Source organism: Episyrphus balteatus, chromosome 1, assembly GCF_945859705.1.
Source record: "Episyrphus balteatus chromosome 1, idEpiBalt1.1, whole genome shotgun sequence".
Taxonomy (NCBI): Eukaryota; Metazoa; Arthropoda; class Insecta; order Diptera; family Syrphidae; genus Episyrphus; species Episyrphus balteatus.
Window position 1 is genome coordinate 73,508,892 of NC_079134.1, and position 21,500 is coordinate 73,530,391.

Genomic DNA, 21,500 nt, shown 5'->3' on the forward strand with positions numbered 1-21,500 from the left:
AATATTTTTTTCGATTTTGGATAGACCTCAATCACATGGTCATTGTTGATCGGGTTAACTGGCAGGAGCGCCAGCCTCATTTTTAGGTGCAATGGTATAGTTATCCCTAGGGGTCTCATCGGTTTGAGATAAGTCTTCAGACGTCTTAGACTTCCTGGGGTTGGTAACCTTTACCGTTGACCCACTGATTACAGAATAGATTCCTTGGATTTATCATCGACGGAGAAAGTGACGTGGTATCCGCCGCTTTTTTCCTTGAGGACTCTCCAGCCTTTGGTGTTTAAACCGGTGTTTTGTTTACCAAGCCGATTTAGAAATATGTCCTTGGTGAGGTTATCCTACTCTCTCAGAACGACCCCGCAATTTCATCAAGCTCTTCATAGAACTGATTATGGCAAAAATGAACCTATTACGAGAATGTTAATAAAAATTGTAATATTTTTGATTGCACTAACAGCAAGATCACACAGAAACAACCTCTTATATGGTATTTTATAGCTCTCTTGGACCTTAATATATGTAAATAGTAAAAGAGAAACTGAAACTGGACTTTTTTTTTTACTGATTTAACAATTGCAAACATGCTTTTTCAGATTATTTTTTTTTTTTTCTACACTTTTTTTAATTATTTAATCTTTTTCTTTATTTAATACTTCATTTTTATTTTTTTCTATATAGTGGAATGCTTTCGCATGCTTCTATATAGATATTTACTTTTTACATTTTGTAACTGCTTGTAATAAGCAGCCCCGCTCTTATCTGTGTTTTTCTTTTCTTCAAAAAAAAAGCTCTAATTTAAGTGCCGATATGACTAGCCACCGCAAGTGCCATCATACTCTGTGCAAATGGACCCCAGGGCGTGCGGTATCTGGAGGGGGGGGGGGGGGGAAAGAGGTGTGGGATAATTTAATTAATCATCTTCCGGGACATATGTGACGCAAACTTGTTGCTTGAGTATATCGTTGCCCTGAGTCTCACGCAGTTTTGCGTCCTTCCATGGTTTTATTTTCTCTGCTGTAAACATGAGCTCTGTCCGAAACAGATACAAACTTAATTGCTGGACAGTTTTGATCTGTTTTGCCCATCTCTTCCAGAACGCTCTTTCTCACTAGTTTGGTTTCCCGCTCAGAAAGTGTTTGTAATGGGTGCACAGTGGGTACCGCCATAGGTCAAAAATAAAAAAAGTAAATGTCAGTTTTTTTAAATCCAATGATTAAACAACGTTCTACAATCTCCCATCGAATCAAAACCAAAAAAAATTTTTGACGGTTACCCCTTTTTTCATTTCTTAATAGCCATTCAAAGTCGGTACAGTTTTCTTATCGCTGCAGTTATAAGGTGTGATAGTGATAGCGGGTGTTGAAAAACTGTGAACAGTATTTAATTGTTATGGATTTTAAACGAGAAGGTTAATACTTCCTAAAAACATAAATTATATTGTTAAATAACATTAAGGCTAATTGTAATGGGGCTCATTAGCGAAGCAATTTTAATCATTTTTATTTAGCTTAGTTTTCATTAAATTGGAGATTTAGTTGGGTTGCCTTCGAGTGCCCTCTACATTTTTAGTTCTCAAATGAAGAACACTGTCCTACCTTTCGAAATAATAGCGGCGTTTTTTCCCCTTTTCGAGTAATACAAGTTTAAATGACGTTACACGGAGAAAAAAAAATTACAACGTAAAACTAAAAAAATTCCTTTTGCACTATTATTTTTATAAAAGACTAAACTAGAGGGTAGGGGTAAGGTGCTTGACTGACAGTCAGGTTCAATTTACGGCATTAACAATTTTTTTTTTTTAAATTAAAAAAAAATGTTTTTTAACTTTTTTTAATTTTTATTCAAAATAACGAAAATTTTTTAAAGAAGAAAATCATCTCTCCGAGAACTTTATCTCTGCCATTGCCAATTGGCCATGAAGATTGAAATCAATTGTTTTTTTATTGTATGTTGAGTTGTGGTGCTTTAATAAAATAAATACAAATCGTTTTAATATTTGAGGATTTTAATATTTTTGTATGTTTAAAAGAACATACGCTCTTCCAACCCTCGATGTTTTCTTCCGGAGGTCCACTTGCATTGAGTAGAAAATGTCTGCCAAATTGTTCCAATGTATTTTGGATTAAGCCTTGGCTTGGGTGTTTGGTAAATAATTCTTAGCTTTAACTTTAAGAAAATTCATAAGTTGTGTCTGTGTTTGCGGTCTCTAAAATACATATATAAAATATTTAATTATTTTCATTCTTCATTTCCAAATACAATGTAGTCATATTTTTTTGCCGAACAGGAATATCACTGGCAGACACGAAATTTTTTTTTTGACAAAAAAAAAAACAAAAAACTAAAGTTAAACCACGAATAAAAAATGTATTTATTTACATCTTCTCTTCCCATTATTTTTCTATTTCAATTATTTCAAGAGGAATGTCACTAGTAGACACAAAATATTTTTTACAACAAACCCTTCAAGCAAGAAAACTGAGTTCAACAAAGGCACTCCGACCTCAGAACGCGAAAATCGGGGTTGCACTCACACACTTGCAACTTTTTGTGTATGAACACAAAGTCGAACGAGAATCGTGGTGAAAAGTGAGAAATGGAAAAAAAGTGAAACAGACATAAGGCCCCAACCCATAGAATCCGTTGCGTCCGTTCCGTCAATCCATCCGTTGAAGTTGAAGGATGGGACAGATAGGGGTGACCCATAGAATACTCCTTCAAGCAAACAGGTCCGACCTCGGTCCGAATCCGACTTCGGATCAGAAACTGGTCCGAAGGCGGCTCAAATTAGTATGGAAGTTATAATCACCGCGAAGTCGATTGCATATGTATTAGTGTGGTGAAAATCTCCATTCCGAGAAATCGGATCCGAAGTCGGAACGAATGACGTCCGGCATTTAGACATCGATCGATACTCGAGTATCGAATATATTTGACATTTCTAACCTAAAAAAAATCCTGTATTAATTTTTTTCACTGAATTTTTTTTTTTTTTATTTTAATGTTTTTGTAGCAAAAGAAATTACAATAAATACAATATTAAATATTAAAATAAATATAAAATAAAATAAATCTTTTAATTTGTTGTTGCTGCTGTTGGTGAACCTATGGATGTCCAGTATTCCCTGCACTTAGTGAGTGGTGGCCGGGTGGTTTTTGAGAATGTGCCTACACGGAGAAAAATGAATCTAGTATTTTATACTCCATATGACTAGTAAGGAAATTAAAGTAAAAAGCCCTAGATTTTAAGTAAAATTTACCTTACGTATTGAACATTTCTTGGCTCCGTAAAGTAATTTTGACAAGAAAATTATGGTGAACAGAATAAAGTAGTACAAACTTTACCTGTAGTAATATTTTCTTTATGTAAGGTAAAATATATTTTCAACTAAAAAATTGTATCACTATTTTTACTTTAAAATTCTAGTAAAAAGTATTTAAGTGTTTCTGGGTGGATTTTGCAAGTTTTACCTTACAGTACAGTGTCCTAGATACAAAAAAAAAACTCATGGTGACATTGAAAAGTGCGCCATTTCGCTTTCCCTTTGTGTGCTTTTTTTAACATAGTTGAGTGTTGAATAATTCTAGAAAAAGTAAGTGCAAATGTCTTTTCCATTTGTTTTTATAATTTGTAGTTGAAAAATTATTAATAAATTAAACTATTAACAAAAACAAACAATAATTGTTTTCTTTGAAGCCTCCAATGGAAATGATTCTTTTCATGTCGACGAGTTTTAACATGAAATGCCTAATGGAGGAGCACTATTTCAAGGACTCAATAAAAGAGGATTATATCGTCAATTTACTAGAACGAAGTCTTACACCAGAATTTTACATCATGATGTGTTTTTTTTTTCTTTTGGAAAATATAATTTTTTCTTTCAGTACCTATTTTCTGTCTTATCTTGAGCATCGTTTTCTCCGTAATTGCGGCTGGGATATATTCTTAACAAATTAAGGTAATTTCATATTATTAATAATAGTTTCCTGTAGAAAATTGTAATGCATGAATCTACCAATATTGTAATAAAATAAAAGTGATATTGAAAATTATTGAAAAACATAACTGGCTCACTTGCTTCATACCTAAGTTATGTTTTTCAATAATTGTTATTATTAATACTTTTATTTTGTTATAATATTGGTAGATTCATGCGTTACAATAATTTCTTTAGGAAACTAACATTAATAATATGAAATTGACTTTATTTCCTCATACATTATTTACCTTCCACACCAGTTCAAGTTACTTTAAAAAGAAGTATTTTCAGCCTTACAGTAAGGTAAAATATGTACCTTACTTCTAGTAGTTTTTGTTTGAAATTCATAATAAAAAAGGCTTTACTGTAAAGTAAATCAGAAGCTATGAATTTACTAGAGCAGTAAGGTAAATTTGATCTTATTGGGGAGTCATCCCTATATTGACTTTACATTATAGTTAAATGTACCAGAAATAAGGTGGTACATGCCTTATTTTCTCTCTGTGTATGAACAGAAAAATTGTTATTTGATTGTTATTACATTTAAGAATCAGTAGTAGTTATTACATTTAAGAATCAGTAGGAATAAAGTATATTGATATTAATAAAACGCTAGAACAAAATTTATAACACTGCCGATATTTTGATTTACCTTTCGCTTCCTCCACTCGCTCACGTACTTACTTTTATTTTTATTGCTTTATTAATTTTGACGTCTAAACAAATTTGCAAAATGGGGTTGCACTTGTCTCTATCATATGGTGTTTTCCTTTTCGCACTTTTTCACCACGATTCTCGTTCGACTTTTGTGTTCATACACAAAAAGTTGCAAGTGTGTGAGTGCAACCCCACTTTTCTCGGTCGGAGGTCGGAGTTTCTTTTCTGAACTCCGTTTTCTTGCTTGAAGGGACGTCGTATGACGGATTGCTTTTTGACAGCTCACTTCAAAGTCCAAGGTGTTTTCGTTATTTTATCGCTGAATGTGCACTAAGGAAGTTCTGATGCAAGAAATTTTTAACTATTATTGTTGTTCTTTTTTTTAATAAAATAAAATGCACGACCAGATATCCTGTAGGTACTTGCTCTTCAGTTAACAGCAATTTTTTATAACAAATTATGAGTTGTTGGTATGACTTTGGCATAGTAAAATTGAACTCTACAACAGAATTTGAGTATTTAATTGATTTAATTTATTAGATATATCATTAAATGTTACTTTTATTACATTTTCTTCACAAATATACAATTAAAGTTCACAATTCATAAAATCGGAGAAGAAAAGAACACAGTTCTTTGTTCTGAAATTCCCCGGTGTGCACTCAGAAACAGAAAATCGAACTGATCTATTTTTGACAACTAATGTCAAAGGATACGACGGATGAAAAAGTAGAAAGTTGGGCTACTTCTTCCGTCGAATCCGTCCGTCTCCGTCCGATCCGTCGCTTATGGGTCGCTTTCCATAAGAACGTGTGTATTTTATCGAGCTGTCAGTTGAAAACTTCGACGGAACGGACGCAACGGATTCTATGGGTTGGGCCCTATAGCCAACAAGAGCAAAAGCGTCATTTTGTTATGTTTTGTTGAAGTGTATAGTCGAGTCGCGTCGTGTCTCGTGTCGTAATATTAGTATAATTATAAACAATTATATCAAATTATAAACAATATGGAAACAAAAAAAGGTATGTTGTATATATCGCTCAAAGTGTTTGGATTAAAGTGATGTGTTTCTGCTTGTGTTGTAGATGTAATCTCTAATGATGAAGAAAAAGGCAGAATGTGAAACATGATATTGGGCATCTAAAGAAACACCAACAACAGCAGCAGCAACAAATAAAATAAAATGAAAAAAATGTATTGTGTCTTATATTGTATTTATTGTGAAAATTTCGTTTGCCAAAATAAAATAAAAAATAAAACAGTTTCAGTAAAAAAAAATAAATCTTGTTCTTTTTTTGGTCGCATATGCGAAACGTCATCCCTTTTTTATTCCTCTTTCTGGTAGGTTTTCGCTGCTCCGACTCGGGTCCGCCTTCGGCTCCGTTTTCTCGGAATGGAGATTTTCACCACACCAATACATATGCAATCGACTTCGCGGTGATTATAATTTCCATACTAATTTGAGCCGCCTTCGGACCAGTTTCTGATTCGAAGTCGGACTCAGCGGAGCAGATTCGGACCGAGGTCAGACCTGTTTGCTTGAAGGGTAGTTTCAAAAAATCAGTTCAGGAGACACTTTTTGCGGCATTCTCCATGATCATAATGTCATACAAGATTTATCTCGAGTCCATCCTCAAACAACATACACATATGAACCTAAACATTCTATATATTGTATGTACATACATTTTCATGTCAGCGCGAGTGCTAGACAAAAAATTTCTCAACGAAGAACAACTCAAAAGTAAGCAAGAAACCTGAAAATCAATCCTTCTGCGCATCTACTTACTCATATTTTTATACACACTACACAAAGGATACTGTCAAGTATGTACTTGACAGTATCCTTTGTCAAGTATGTACTTGACAGTATCCTTTGTGTAGTGTGTATAAAAATATGAGTAGGTAGATGCGCAGAAGGATTGATTTTCAGGTTTCTTGCTTACTTTTGAGTTGTTCTTCGTTGAGAAATTTTTTGTCTAGCACTCGCGCTGACATGAAAATGCATGTACATACAATATATAGAATGTTTAGGTTCATATGTGTATGTTGTTTGAGGATGGACTCGAGATAAATCTTGTATGACATTATGATCATGGAGAATGCCGCAAAAAGTGTCTCCTGAACTGATTTTTTGAAACTACCCTTCAAGCAAACAGGTCTGACCTCGGTCCGAATCTGCTCCGCTGAGTCCGACTTCGAATCAGAAACTGGTCCGAAGGCGGCTCAAATTAGTATGGAAATTATAATCACCGCGAAGTCGATTGCATAAGTATTAGTGTGGTGAAAATCTCTATTCCGAGAAAACGGAGGCGAAGTCGGAACGTATGACGTCCGGCATTGAGACATCGATCGATACTCGAGTATCGAATATATTTGACATTTCTAACCTAAAAAATCCCTGTTTATTAATTTTCTTCACTGAATTTTTTTTTTTTTTTTAATTTAATGTTTTTGTAGCAAAAGAAATTACAATAAATACAATAAAATACATTTCATTTATTTTCATTTGTTGTTGCTGCTGTAGTTTGAGTTGCTATGGATGTCCAAATTCTCTCGGAGCTTTCTAGCATGAACTTGGAGAGTAGATGCATTGACCGTAATATTTAAGAATCCTTCCATACTAGTTGCTAGCTCTGCGTACATAAGACCCTATTCGTCATTTTCAAAGGCGATATCCTGCTAAATATTTGTTTAGTAATCTTATTTTGGAAAGGTATTGAGAAAATAAATAAAATCGCAGCTTACATCGTAACTCCCGAATCCAGGAATGCGTCTTGCGAATTCCACCAACCTTCAGGCGCTTCTTATTCCTTCCCACTGACAGGCCAGAGTTTCAACATCAACTTTAGCGTCTGAAAAAGTTTTGAAAATTATTTATTTATGGTCAGCTTGACCATTTCAAAGGACTTACCTTCATTCGCGAAACATCTTCTTTTTTCAAAATCTGGTCCCAAACCTCGGCCACCCTCTACAGCTGCTCTTTTTTTTGGAGATGAGATGATAGTATTTTTTATTTTTTTATATAAAATTTCTTTGAATTATTACTTTCGCTTCCACTTTCGCTTCGCTTACTTACTTTTTTTTTATTGTTTTATTAATTTCGACGTGTTGTTCTTTTGTAAAATGGGGTTGCACTTGTCTCTATCATATAGTGTTTTCCTTTTCGCACTTTTTCACCACGATTCTCGTTCGACTTTTGTGTTCATACACAAAAAGTTGCAAGTGTGTGAGTGCAACCCCGATTTTCGCGGTCTGAGGTCGGAGTTTCTTTGTTGAACTCAGTTTTCTTGCTTGAAGGATAAGGCCTCGTGCTGATTGCACTAAATATTTAGCCGAGAATAAATTGATAGTTATGATTATGACTGTGTATAAAATTAAGCCTTGAATAAATATAGCTGTATGAATTTGGATAGACCAAACAAACCAAGATTATTACCTAATTATGTTTATGCACATATGTAGGTATATCAATCCAATTTACTTTTAACACCTTTTTAATAAAGATTTTTTTTAGAGTAACCAATGCAATGAACTCAGTTCGTAATTGAATCGATTTTGTTTTTTATTTACCTATTCCTACATTATTAGAAAACAAAAATAAGGCAGCATTTAAAACTTATAAGTTACTTTTTTTCAACCTTGATAATAATTTTCAACTATGTAATCAAAGTTAATTGAAGTTTTCAAAAATAATTTTCAAGCTCAACACTTTGGAAAAAATGATCTGTTTTTTTAAACTGATATTTTATTTATGAAATCAGATAGGCATCTACATACTACTTTTTTCGTTTCAATTGGAGTCTTACTTCAGAAAACTAGATCAAAACATAAAAAGCTTCTTCTTCATTCACAAACAAAGAAGACACTGAATTGAAAGCCCATTGCAAAACTATTCTAACCACAAATACACTTATATACTCCTTTACCCATTCCCCCGCGCAAATATAACTATTATACCTAAAATGGCAAAAATTCTCTGTGGTAACCTACAAAAAAAAAAAAACCGAATCCGCAACATATAAACAAAGACAATAAAAAAAAGGACATATATGTATTTATATTATATTACCCCGCACGCATCAAGCGCGAGTGTAGTATAATAAATAAAACAACCCAGAAATCAACCTAAATATGCAAATCAATCATTGTGTACATGTCAAATGTCAATATACATTTTTACACACAAACAAGTGCATATTTACCAATGTACCCACATATCTAATCCTTTACACAATGCAAAGAACAGAACAAAAAACCCAAAAATGTCAACTCGCACCCGCGAGTGCGATGTTATAAACACGAAATGAATTGTTAGGAAAACCCAAGAGTCAACAAGAACAAAACAACACTTTTTGAAAACCAAAGATAATGATCTTGCAAAAAATATCTACTATCCTGGGTTGCAAAAGTCAATACGATTGTCCTTTTTTCGATACACTTGGCTTGGCTAAAGTACACAAATACACTATTACTAAATTCGATACAGTTCTGTCTTTCCGCTAATATCAATGTAAAAGGTATTCTGGATCAATTTTTTCTTTTCAATTCTTCTAAGATATTGTTAAAACTGCAATATTAGTCAAATACACGTTTGATTTGAATAGAACATTGAACGGTCAAGGGGGAATTTAAAGTCTTTATTTAATTTTCTTCAAAGAAACACAATTTTCTTTTCAGGACATTACTTTTTTGTTTACATGTGAGATTTATTAAAAAAAAATTGGCAAAGGTTAGGTTTTTTAATTTTTTTTTTTTTTGTTATAAATTCACCTCAATTGTCATAGCCATTTACGATAAGATTAAAGCCTATATTTCGAAGTTCAATACACCTGCAATAATTCTGCATATTTTGAGTTGTAATGAAACATCAGTGTTTTGCAGTTGTAAACGGTAAATAGGAACACAGTAACAAAGATCAAAATCAAAAATGACCTCAAAAGTTTTTTCGATTTTTTTGAAAAAAAAAATGAATTTAGTTTTTTGGTTTATCTTAAAGTTTTTCGTTCATTTAAAATAAATTTTTCGAATTGTTTTTTAATAAAATTTGAAAGATTTAAAAAGTACAATTCGATACACTTTTTATTTCACTTTCGATACAATGCTCAAAGACGATTTTTCAACCCTGCTACTATCTACCTACTCTCTGCAGCATTTTCATAATTTCATGAATGATTTCTGCCTGCCTGAGTGAGGAAATAGGAAACAAAAAAAAAAAACAAACAAAATATAACGAGAAAATGAGAGCGCAAGAGCAAGTTTTTTTCAATAAATAGAAAAGAACAGAAAGAAAGAGTTCATCAGAGCCAGCTTATGTGTGGCATTCTTTTGAACTAAATTTGTATGTGTGCGTGATTAATGGAATTTTCAAAGTAAAAAAAGCTAAAATAGACACTTTTTCAACAATTTATATTAAAAATACTGTGAGAAAAACATATATATTTTTTTTGAAACTGATTTGAAATATAATGAAAAAAAATAATAAAAATAAATTGTGGATGCTTTGACTGCCCCTTTCTCAAAAACAGAATGCAAATATTGGTTTATTAAAATCAAATTTTTAGTGGGTAAATAAAAAAAATATTTTTTTTTTGGCAAACGGGCTGCATGAAAAACTTTATTAACTTTTTATTAAAAAAAACAAAAATATTTTAAAAAATAATCACGCTTTGCCCCACGACTAAAATGCTAAAAAAGTGCATTTTGACACTTTTCCTTCAAATTAACCGTTCAAACTAACTTCAAATTAAATTTATTTTGGATTCTCCTTATTCCACTTTACAATTTTCTTTTTGTTTCATCTAAAAGCACCAATAAATGGTAAAGTTATTCTAAGAAGAGTGAGTAAAAAAAACATGAAATTACAACATATTGACGAAGCTTTTTTTCTAATAAAAAAAAAAAAAAATCTGTTGCGCCTACTGCATGAAAACACATTTGATCATTATAAAACAAAAACAAATAAAAAAATAAAAAGTTTATAAACAACGGTGCCCCAACCAAAATTCTGATTCAATATAAATTTGCAGGAAAAAAAATCAATTTCGAGTCTTATAAAAATCGCCAAAGAAATGTTTCTAAAATTTAAATGATGCAAAAATGTGCATACGTTTATTGCCTTTTCAAAAAAGGCAATAAGATTATCTTATAAACTGCAAAAGTTATACAACAATTAGTCAACCATCTTCCATTAAACCCCCCCTTAATGTGGATATTGTCACACCGGGAGTTATTTCACGAGGAACAATTTTTGATGCTAATTTAGATGTAAGATAGACTCGGTCCATTTTTCGTTTGAGTGGCAATCGAATGATTTCGCCACATTTGAAAGTGATGATTTTCTTGTCCTAAAAATGAAGCAATTAGAAGAATTTATATGACCTTTCAATATGAGTATTACCGGTTGTTCAATATAAAGTTGTGGTTTTCAAGAATAACTAAGACACTAGGTTTTAGTTCCTTAATCAGCTTGTTTGCTTGTTGATAGTTCAGTGACGTATCGATGGGACAATAATAGAATGCCTTCATGGACAAGGGTTGGAAAGGAGCCAGCACTTGAAGATATGGGAAGTCAGGTTCTAAAAAAAATAAATACAAATCAATTAAAATATTGGAAGATCCAAAAAGCATTCATCATAGTACCTGTAAAAATGATTGAATTATTCGGATTTGAACCCCACATTTCAATAAAGTGGACCGCATCGCCAAATCTCAAACTCGGATGACAACAGAACACGACACATGGCTAGAAGAGAAGCAATTAAATTGGAACTATTTGTATATGGGTCCAAATCATGGAGGTGGAAAATTTGATGTCCAGGTATTGTTTTAAATCAAAACAACATTTAATTAGAGATTTTGTCTTATTTACCATTTTTTTGCGTTAGAAAAGTTCACAAATTTTTTAAAGTGTGAATATTTTAATCATCTAACGTACAAATCGTGCTGCAAGAAGTTTTTTGAGTTGATATTATATAGATTTATCATTCCACACCAATGATAAATCATTGAATAATTACAAATAGAAGTGACACCGCAGATTACTCATGCGACCATAACGTACCGGAAGATAGATGAACTACAGGTTTGCGCCTCAACTATCATTCGTTCATAAAAAAATTAATATATTATTATTATACATTTCAAAGAGTTTATATTGATATAAGTTTTCGTTTATTGAAAAGTCATATTAGTCTAGAGGAGAAAGGAGATGCCTTTTGCTCCTACCGGCCTGAGTTCGAATACCGGTATGAAATGAAATTGTTCTTTTTTTTACATTTTTTTGTTTAATAAAAAATAAATTTAAATTGTCTTATAGTACAGATAAAATAGTAGGTACATTAAATCAAGAAATAAAAAAAAAATTGTTACACTAATGAACTTGGAAAAAAGTTTGCTTTTGGGATAAGAACTAAGTACAAAAAAAGTCTATACAAAAAAGTTGGGTAGAAGGGTGTTTTTTCGCGGACAAGAGGGAGGGGGTGAAGGTCAAAAATACACTGAACAAAATTGTTAGTAGAATATCATCATATGACACATGTATTCAAGGTATTTTTTGATGCTGAATCTAATGACATAAAAATAAAGTCAATACGATTGCTTTAAGAAAAAATATCGCCGATTAAAAACAAGGGTGCTTGTTTTTTGACTTTAACAGGTAAAATATAACCAAAATCCATGTAAAAAACATGCTACACTGATGAAATTCGGGAAAGGTAAAGGTAAGGTTAAGGTAAAGCAGGGACAGAGGATTCATAAAGTTCTTAAAATTATTTTTGGTGAAAGGATGTTTTTTTGATGGGTTAAGTTGTGTGTCAGGAAGGTAACATAAAAGCTGACTTAAATTTATTAATTTTTAAAACTTGATGTAAATGTTTTGGTTGGTATAAGAATTAAGAATCTATAAAGTGTTCAAAATTATCTTGAGTGTGTGTTTTTTGTGTTTTTTTTTTTAAGAAATAATCAAATTCGGAATTAGTACCACAAAAACTAGGGAAAAATTGTTACACAATTGGTAAAAATGTTTCATTTATAACAGAAACCAAAAACCCGAACAGTCTATACAAATATTTTAGGTTAAAGGGTGTTTTTTTTAGGAAATAGGGAAAAATCCGCGATAACTCTGATAAAATCAATGGTATAAATGGTACCCTTACGAAATTCATTAAATATGTTCTCTTTCCAATGGAAATTACGAATAATGTAAGTCTATAAATTTTTTTATGTGAAAGGGTGTTTTTTTTGGAAGTAAAGAAAATATGGGTATATTTGAAAAAGTGTGTAATACTAGAGTAATATTAGTGGTACCCTATTGAAATTTAGCAATTATGTTACTTTTAAGATAAGAAACAAGAATATAAAGTGTCTATAAAAATATCATGGTTATTTAGGTGTTTTTTTGAGTGAAAACAAAAACGATGGGTCACCCTAATGAAATTTGGTAAAAAAAATTAGATATTTTGAGACATATTTAGAGTCAAAACGTCCTATTTTTTTTCATTTTTTTCATTAATTGCGTTTGTAATCTTTATGTTTGAAATAAAATAACCAAAATTGAAACTACAAGTTCAAAAATTGGGTGTAACATATATCTTCAATAACTAAATTTTTTTTTAATTTTATATACATATCTATGTTTAAATTATTATTTTAATGCATATATATAGTGTTATACTACGTACATTATGTACCAGCATGAATATCTTTTTCTTTAATAAGTAAACTAAACTCAAAGTTTGCTGTTGTAACAAAACTTCGTTTTAACTAAACTAAAAGTCCTCTGTTTTAACTAAACTAAAAGTCCTCTGTTTTAACTAAACTAAAAGTCCTCTGTTTTAACTAAACTAAAAGTCCTCTGTTTTAACTAAACTAAAAGTCGTCCATCATTATAAATAAACTAAAAAGCATATCCAATTTATATAACATTTTTTTGTATGTACGTGGAAATTATTTTTTAAGTATGGATATGTGCACTACATAATGATTTTGTATTTATCTAAACTTTCCATTAGTGCGCTTTCACACCAGAGTTTTAATTGATTTGGAAAACCTAATGTTGAATTTGTAGAAATATTGAAAAAAACTACATTTTAAACTTTGCACTTAGATATTAAAAAAATTTCAATAAAATTTAATAAAGACATAACTTCCAACATTTCAACTCTGTGATTATATATATGTATTACCTAAGTACCTGTTATTTGTTAAGCTTTTATATATTTATCTATGCATAATAAATAATTGTGGTTGTATTTGATAACACACTGTTTTTATTGCCTTAGTTAAAGGAAACTACCTTTAATGTTATATATTTTTTCTTATACTCCCACATACAAACCCCTCTTAATATTTTATTTGGAATTCTTTTTTAAAATATTAGATAAATTTTACAATAAGACTAACGTACCATTAGGTACTACATAAACAAATGAAAAAAATCATGAAAATTATTTTTATTTTTAAGCTTAGCTTCTTGTTTTACAGACATCCGTCTAATTTTAAAAATTCTTATTATCAATCAATAAAAAAAAACCAATACGTTTTTCTCAACGATTTTGAATTAAAAAAAATTATTTTAAAATCGGTAAGCAATCCACAGTGCTAAGATTTTTTTGACAAATTTAATTAATTTTTATTCTAGTAATGTAAAAAAAAATAAAAAAAAAAAAAACAATCTCAATTTCCCGTCAGATTCGAACCTAGGCAGGTAAACTTGCCAGACATTCACCTAATCCTCTAGGCTATCTACACTTTTTGAAATAAGTAAACTTTTATCTACATGTATAAGCGGTTTAGGATTTGGATTTGCTTTTGGATTGCTGGATTTGCTTTTGGATTGTTGGATTTGCTTTTTTAATTCAACGCACGATACTAGCGCCTATAATTTTACAGCGGAAGTTTCCCTGGGTGTCCACTTCTATTTGTAATTATTCAATGGATAAATGGATATATATATTATATGTATGTTATACCTATGGGCCAAAATACTATTTAATACCTAAAAAGTTGTCACTTGGGTCCCTTGTTAGAAAAACTATATTGAGTTATAAAATCAACACTACACTCCTTTTCATCAGAATAGGTACACAACTTTTCAAATGTTCATTAACCGTTTGTCCCCAATATTGGTGCGTGACCTAACAAGGTTTTATTGTTTTTTTATAGTTTAAGATGTTAGAAAAAGCAACGACTAAAATTATTTCAAAATTGTTTTTCTTGTAAAGTATTTTTCGAGGAAAAATTAACTTATTTTTTTCTTCATCAGAATAGGTACACCGTTGTTATCTTTTATGTTTTTGTGGATTTTGAGGAAATTTACCATTAAAACAAATAACTGGACTTTCCTAAGTCTAATTTAATAATCATACTACCATTTTGAAAAACATGGATGGATTAAAATCGCTAAATTTTGGCGAAAACACCTTAAGGCTGAGTGGACCACGTAAAAATCGGGTTATCGTTTACAAATCGGTAAATAACTTTTACATTTTTAAAGATAATTGAATGAAATAAATTTTATTATTTAGATAATAAACAAGGCTAAATATCTTCATCCCCACAATTTCCAAATTTGTGCACTTGTAATTAAGAGAGAACAAAACATGATAAAATTTTCGTTCTTTTAGAACGACCTGAAAGACATTGGTTTGTTTCTTAGTTAGACTAAAATTTTCATTTTTTTTATTTCTATTTTGGATTGAGGTTGAATCAAACTACGGAGTAAAACTATTTTGAAAAACTAAAAATGTATTTTTCATAGAAAAAGATTAATCGAAACTGAAGCTATTTTTCCTTATGTTACAATGTTTGAACATGTATAACTTCTGCAATTATTGATAAAATTCATCGAAATAAAAAGAAATAAGTACCTCAACTCAAATACTAACACATTGATTAGTTTAAGAAATTTATATTAAGTTTTAAGGTCTTAAACAACAAGAAAATACTAAAAAGTCATTTTTTCTTAACTTTTTAACAAAAAAAGTGGTTTAATTTCTTTGTTTTTCAAAGTATGATTTTGATTTTTATTTTATTTAAAAGCTTAGTTTATGGACTATGGAGTAAAACTATATTTTGTTGGAAAATATTATTTTGTAACCCTCCAATCGCTTTTTAAGTAGTCCCAAAAACAATAAACTGTACTATGAAACCAGAATTTTTAGATTTTTTGTTATATTTTTTTTATTTTTTTTCATTATTTTTTCTATCAATATCAAGTTAGAAAATAAGAATTGCTATAATAGTTTTCTTACAATTAATTTTTGAAAAAGAGTCTACTTTCCATTTTTTTCCTCAGAAATTCATGGAATGCGTATGTATTGGAATTTGTAGTTCAAACAAACTCCGCTGGCGCTAGTTGTATCTCTCTCTTTATTATCTTCTTTTTTGTTTCTACATGATCTCTCGCACTCGCTCTGTCGAGTGGTTGTTTGGTGGTATAAAGAATAAGATGAACTTAGGTATCTGCATTCTACATATTGTTTGTACATAGGTTTTTCCATAAAAAAGGATTGGCGCCAGGCTAAGTGCATGCAAAGTGTTGTTGTATTTTTTTCGCGAAAATGAGAGGATACAGGAAATGGATCTCTCGCACGTTTGCAATGTATGGTATCTGGTGTTGCGTGGTAGGTATATGGAATAGGATAAACGAGTTTTTTTTTGTATTCTTGTTTTTTTTTTTTTTTTAACTGGTTTATTTATCTCTTTCAATTGATGTTGCATGTTAGGTATTCTTCTGAGCAACTGTATGGATATATTTTTTTCTATGAAAACAAAATTTGGAAAGACAGGCAGTCTGTAATGTTATTCGCATTATAATACAAAAATCTAAATTTTCGAATTTGACTTTATAGATGAAATTGTCTTTTTCTGTGAAATCGCGCACAACTATTCTGCTTCTCAATTACCTCATTTGTATAATTTTTCAAAACAAACTTATGAGAAATATGACCAGTCAAAAACTTCGCTTAGTAGGCGAAGATGGCATCTGTGAAGTCAAATGCCCATCATCAGTCAAAAACTTGACTATAAGCGATGCAGTTGAAAAGAAAAAACTAAAATATCTTCAGAAAAGCGGAGATACTTTTGTACTAAAAAAAACGACGATTATTTTTATCAAGTGCAAGGACAACTGCACATTACAAAACGATCCCATTGTTTTTTTGGTGTATGGACATCATGCGATTTTGTTTATATAAAAATACAAGAAGACGACTCATTTTGGGAGGACAAAATAAAAAACAAACTACTAAATTTTTATAATAATCATTTTTTATTGGAATTATGTGATCCACGGATTCCAAGAAGTATGAGGGTATGGAATACGTAATATAACAGCAAACGATCTACTTTCTATTAGAATATTATTACTTTTCAAAACTACGTGTATTTTTCTAAATCTGTAACACTATTTTCTTTTTTCGTTCCATACCTTCAAATTAATTTTCAATATTCAGTAATATTATATCTAAAGCAGTCTAACATTTAAATTGTTTTTTGTTTTTTTAGTTATAAGGAATTTGTTATGTTTACATTTTTGAAAAGTGCAATAACACGGCAAGTTTTTAAAATAATAAACCAGTATCACACCATACAATTTTTTTTCGGGATGTTCCTCTCAAATAAAAGTAAGACATTGAGTTTTTATAAAACATGGAACTGTTACATAATTTGCAGCAAAATGGCGTATGCAATAAAAAATATTTTGATTAAATAATAATTATTTCTTATTATTAGGCAGTGTTTTAGTGAAAGAATTGTAAAAAACAAAAATCAATTATGACCGGAGGAAGCAAAATACTGTTGCAAAGTCGAGATTTTTCAATAATTCACTAAAACAGCATTAAATTGAAAACCGTAAGGATTTGGGATGAACAAGTTACCAAATTCTGAGAGCCCTAAAGTTGGCCTATCTGCATATTTCGTTTGATCCATTACTTTTGGGACACCCTGTATATGAATAACAATAATATCAATTAATAATATAATATATAAATCTATGTACAAATTCGAAAGAAAAAGTTAAAAACATTCAAATAAATAAACAAATATGTACCTAATAGTTTTAAAAAATAAACGTTTTATTTGCCAAAAAAAAATGTTGAAAAAATTTGTTTTTAAACTACTAAAATAAATATCATCACTGAATACTATAACAAAGAAAAAAAAAGTCGATCAGATTCCTGCGCCTACGAATACTTGCAAAAGTATATAGAATACCAAGTGATGTAGGTACATACATAGATGCGCAGAAAGATAGAAAAATTCAACACTGAATATCATACCATTTTTTTCTTCATAAATATACCTACCATGACTCTTGCACATAGAGTAAAACCAACGGAAAACGAAAACACAAGTGAATTCGGTTGCGCAAAGCAAAACCGCAATATACACTTGCAAGGCTTGCAACCCTTTTTTTTGCTATTTCCTTGATGCTGATTTGTTTTTTCTACCTAAATAGACTTTAATTTTATGACTTTGGTTCTCTAGAAAGGGAAAGAGAATGCAAATAAAGATACCGAGAGAGAACTGAGTTTAGATGACGTTGACGTTGAACGTGAGAGATGTATGGCGAAGAAAGGTCACTAATACACACAAACTCATTTATATGAAGTCTGAGTTCGTCATTCGGGGACACCCACTCTTAAGAAATAAAACAAACACTGAAGGATCCACAAGTACTGGTATTGTTAAAAATAATTACGAATTGTGAATGTGCTCTTCTCAGACTTCAGATACAAACATTCTGGGGGTAAAAAAAATGAATTGTATAAATTATTTAATGGAATAACGGAAAAAACGCGTTATAGTCATCAAATTCGTTACTGAGTTGTAGAACATTTTCAAGCCGTAATAAAACTATATATTAAAAAATTAGAGCCCTTCAGATCCAGTACTGACCAGATCTGTTTAGTCGCTATAAATGTGGTGATATTATTCCACCAAAGGTTTGTTTTATTTGTAGCATTAGTTTATGCGTAGCAATGGGGATATAATAAGGGTATCAGTGTTCCACTTTTGGCAAGTTCATCAGCTCTGCAATCTCCTGAAATATTTCTATGACCCGGCACCCAGCAAATGTGAATGTTAAACTGCTGTGCCATCTCCATCAGAGATTTGGTAGATACAGAATCAAAAGATTTAATACTTGGCTGTCCGAGAAGATACGGATATCTTTTTTTGGTGCCCTGTGGGCACCACCATAGGTCAAAAATAAAAGTCAGTTTTTTTTTTTAAATCCAATGATTAAACAACATTCTACAATCTCCCATCAAACCTAAACCAAAAAAAAGTAAGACGGTTACAATTTTTTTCATTTCCTAATAGCCATACAAAGTCAATCTATAAAAAAAGTACAGCTTGCTTATCGCTGCTGTTATAAGGTGTGAACTTGGGGTAGTTAAAACGGATGTTAAAAAATTGTGAACAATATTAAATTATTATGGATGTTAAATGAGAAGGTTAATACTTCCTAAAAAAATAAATTATATTGTTAAATAACATTAAGGCTTGTTGTAATGGGGCTCGTAAGCGAAGCATTTTTAACCACTTTTGTTTAGCTTAATTTTCAGTTATATGGAGATTTAGTTGCTTTGCCTTCGAGTGCCTTCTACAATTTAAGTTCTCAAATGAAGCATGTTTGAATCGGTTTGATTAGTGTTGTGTAGAGCCACTGAGTATTTTGAGACTGAAGCCCCCATTTATTTACCATGGCGTTTTTGGATGAGAAGAGTGCCACTGTGGACTTTTAAAATGTTAGTTTTTTATAGCTCTCATAAAAAAAAATAGTTATTTAATGTTATAATTAATTTTATGAGAAAAAGGATTTTATGTAAAAAAGGATTGTGAATTGTTTTTTTAATAATGACAACACCTTTTGAAATGGTTTTTTGGTGTTGAAGAATCATGAAACAAAACTAGTTTAAATGGGCATTTATGGGAATCGTATGATCTAAGAGTGGATGATAATTTTCAATGACAGAAAGATTAAAAGTAACTAGGTTTAAAGCCTAGAAGGAATTTTTTTTCTTTTTTGTTTTAACTAGATCAGATGCTACCCCAGAACAACAAAAACAAACAACAAAAACAACAAATTCCTTACCAAAAAAGCCAAAGGAAAACAAGATTTTAATCTTCTCCACTTTTTCGATTAATAATTCCTTACCATTATTAATGACGGCATCCAAGTCTGTCTTTGAATCGGCAAAGTTGGCTGACAACAAATGAAAGGTTCCTCTCATCAGTAGAGCTTCAGATTTATACTGTGATTCCGATTCACTTGATTCGATTTCTTCAGTGCACGCTGGAATAACATCATCAAAGTTACCACTACTAAATGCCATTTTAGCTCGCACATATCCTTTTGGATCTTCAGACTTTGGAACCTGTGAAAAAACCATAAACCAATAAAACAACAAATCTATTTAAAAAAATCTATTTAAAAAAAAAACTTACTTCTTTCACCAAACATGGATCCTGAACAAACGATTTAAAGAAAGTCTTAATAAAATTCTTCGAAGGTAAAATTGGAACTCTTGTAACAATAGCCTTGGCAGCATCGATTTTTCCAGTTGTCTTCAGAATTCTATCAGCATACAAGATTGTGTTTTGATTTTGAAACATTTCCAATATACAAGTCGCTGTTACATCGTCAAGGCACTCGAGTAAATCATTTGTCGCTTCGCTCGCTTTCGCCCGGAGGAAATACGCTTTCGCATACCTTTACTTTCGACCACTTTTTAAACATTTCCTGGGCAGCCGCTCGATTTTGATAAAAGATAGCCAAGTCGTTCTGATTCTGTGGAGGACATTTGTCTATGGCTTAGTCATAGAACAATATTGCCTCGTCGTATTTGCCTTTGCGATAGCACATATTTCCTTCGTTCTTGTAGTTGGTTGCCTCTTTTAAGGGCCATAGCTTTTCGCTTTCCAATTCGGCTTTCTTTTTCTTTTCGACGTCTTTTTCGCTTTCTGTAACGTCAAGAGATATCGACTGGTCTTTTAGGCTTTTTAGTGGGATCTTTTTGGATGTAGTGGGTTTCCCATCATCGCCCAGTGAGGACTTTCTGTTTTTTTTGTACAGATAGTAGCCAACGGCAATGACTACAGGGGTTCCGATGATAAGAGCCAATTGTAGTCTAGACAAGCCAGTGGAGCCAACGTTTCCTCGAGACATCTTTAATAGAAGCTGGAATTACATAAACAAGAAATGATGTATGATGTGATGTATACCAAAATATTGTCTAACTTAACTGTATTTTAGTGGGAATTGACAATAAACGATTTTAATGTTTTGTGAGATTTTATATGATTAACATCTGTTTTTCATAAATAAAAAAAAATTCAAGCTTAACTTACCGCAGCATTACCTATATCAACAAGAGTTAATTCTCGTTTCTTGAATTCCTTATTTGCCCTGTATTTAATTCACCAACATTGTAGGAAACCTCTCATTTGTCAACTTTATTTTTTTTGTGCCTTAGATGTGAATAGTTACTAGAACTAGAACATCGCTGGTCATTGTTAGTGTTCTATGTGTGCTGTGTATGTATATTAAATAGTTTGAGAAGCTGTGGTTAGGTATATTTGAGCTTTGTGGAACCTAAGCAAAAAAATATACATCAATACAAAAAATGTTGCATACATGTAGGAGCAATCAGTAAGCTCGACTTGGTATTATATGAAATCTTTCCAGGATATTCTACATCTCTCCAAAACTGCTAAGGGTTGTTTTTTTTTTTAGAGTTGTTTTGTATTAGGTAGTTTAAAAAAAAAAAAAAAAGAATTATGAAAGAAAAAAAAATTAAAAAAATATAAAAAATACAAAAAAAGAAAAAAAGACATTGGTGCTCGCACCGATAC

General features: G+C 31.1%; 1 long non-coding RNA gene and 1 pseudogene across 3 annotated transcripts; both read right to left on the reverse strand.

Annotated features, from left to right (window-relative positions):
- Positions 1 to 7,071: 7,071 nt before the first annotated feature.
- On the reverse strand, positions 7,072 to 10,510 carry LOC129907276 (uncharacterized). 3 transcript variants are annotated; one of them, XR_008770994.1, is made up of 4 exons: positions 7,717 to 10,510; positions 7,552 to 7,614; positions 7,386 to 7,492; positions 7,072 to 7,316 (listed from the first exon to the last, which is right to left on the reverse strand). It is a non-coding gene; the product is annotated as an uncharacterized LOC129907276 (long non-coding RNA). The 3 variants fall into 3 exon arrangements; XR_008770995.1 differs by having other exon boundaries at positions 7,552 to 7,619; XR_008770993.1 differs by having other exon boundaries at positions 7,552 to 10,510.
- A 62-nt stretch (positions 10,511 to 10,572) lies between these two features.
- Positions 10,573 to 21,385, reverse strand: LOC129907792 (mitochondrial import receptor subunit TOM70-like; annotated as a pseudogene).
- Between the last annotated feature and the right edge of the window lie 115 nt (positions 21,386 to 21,500).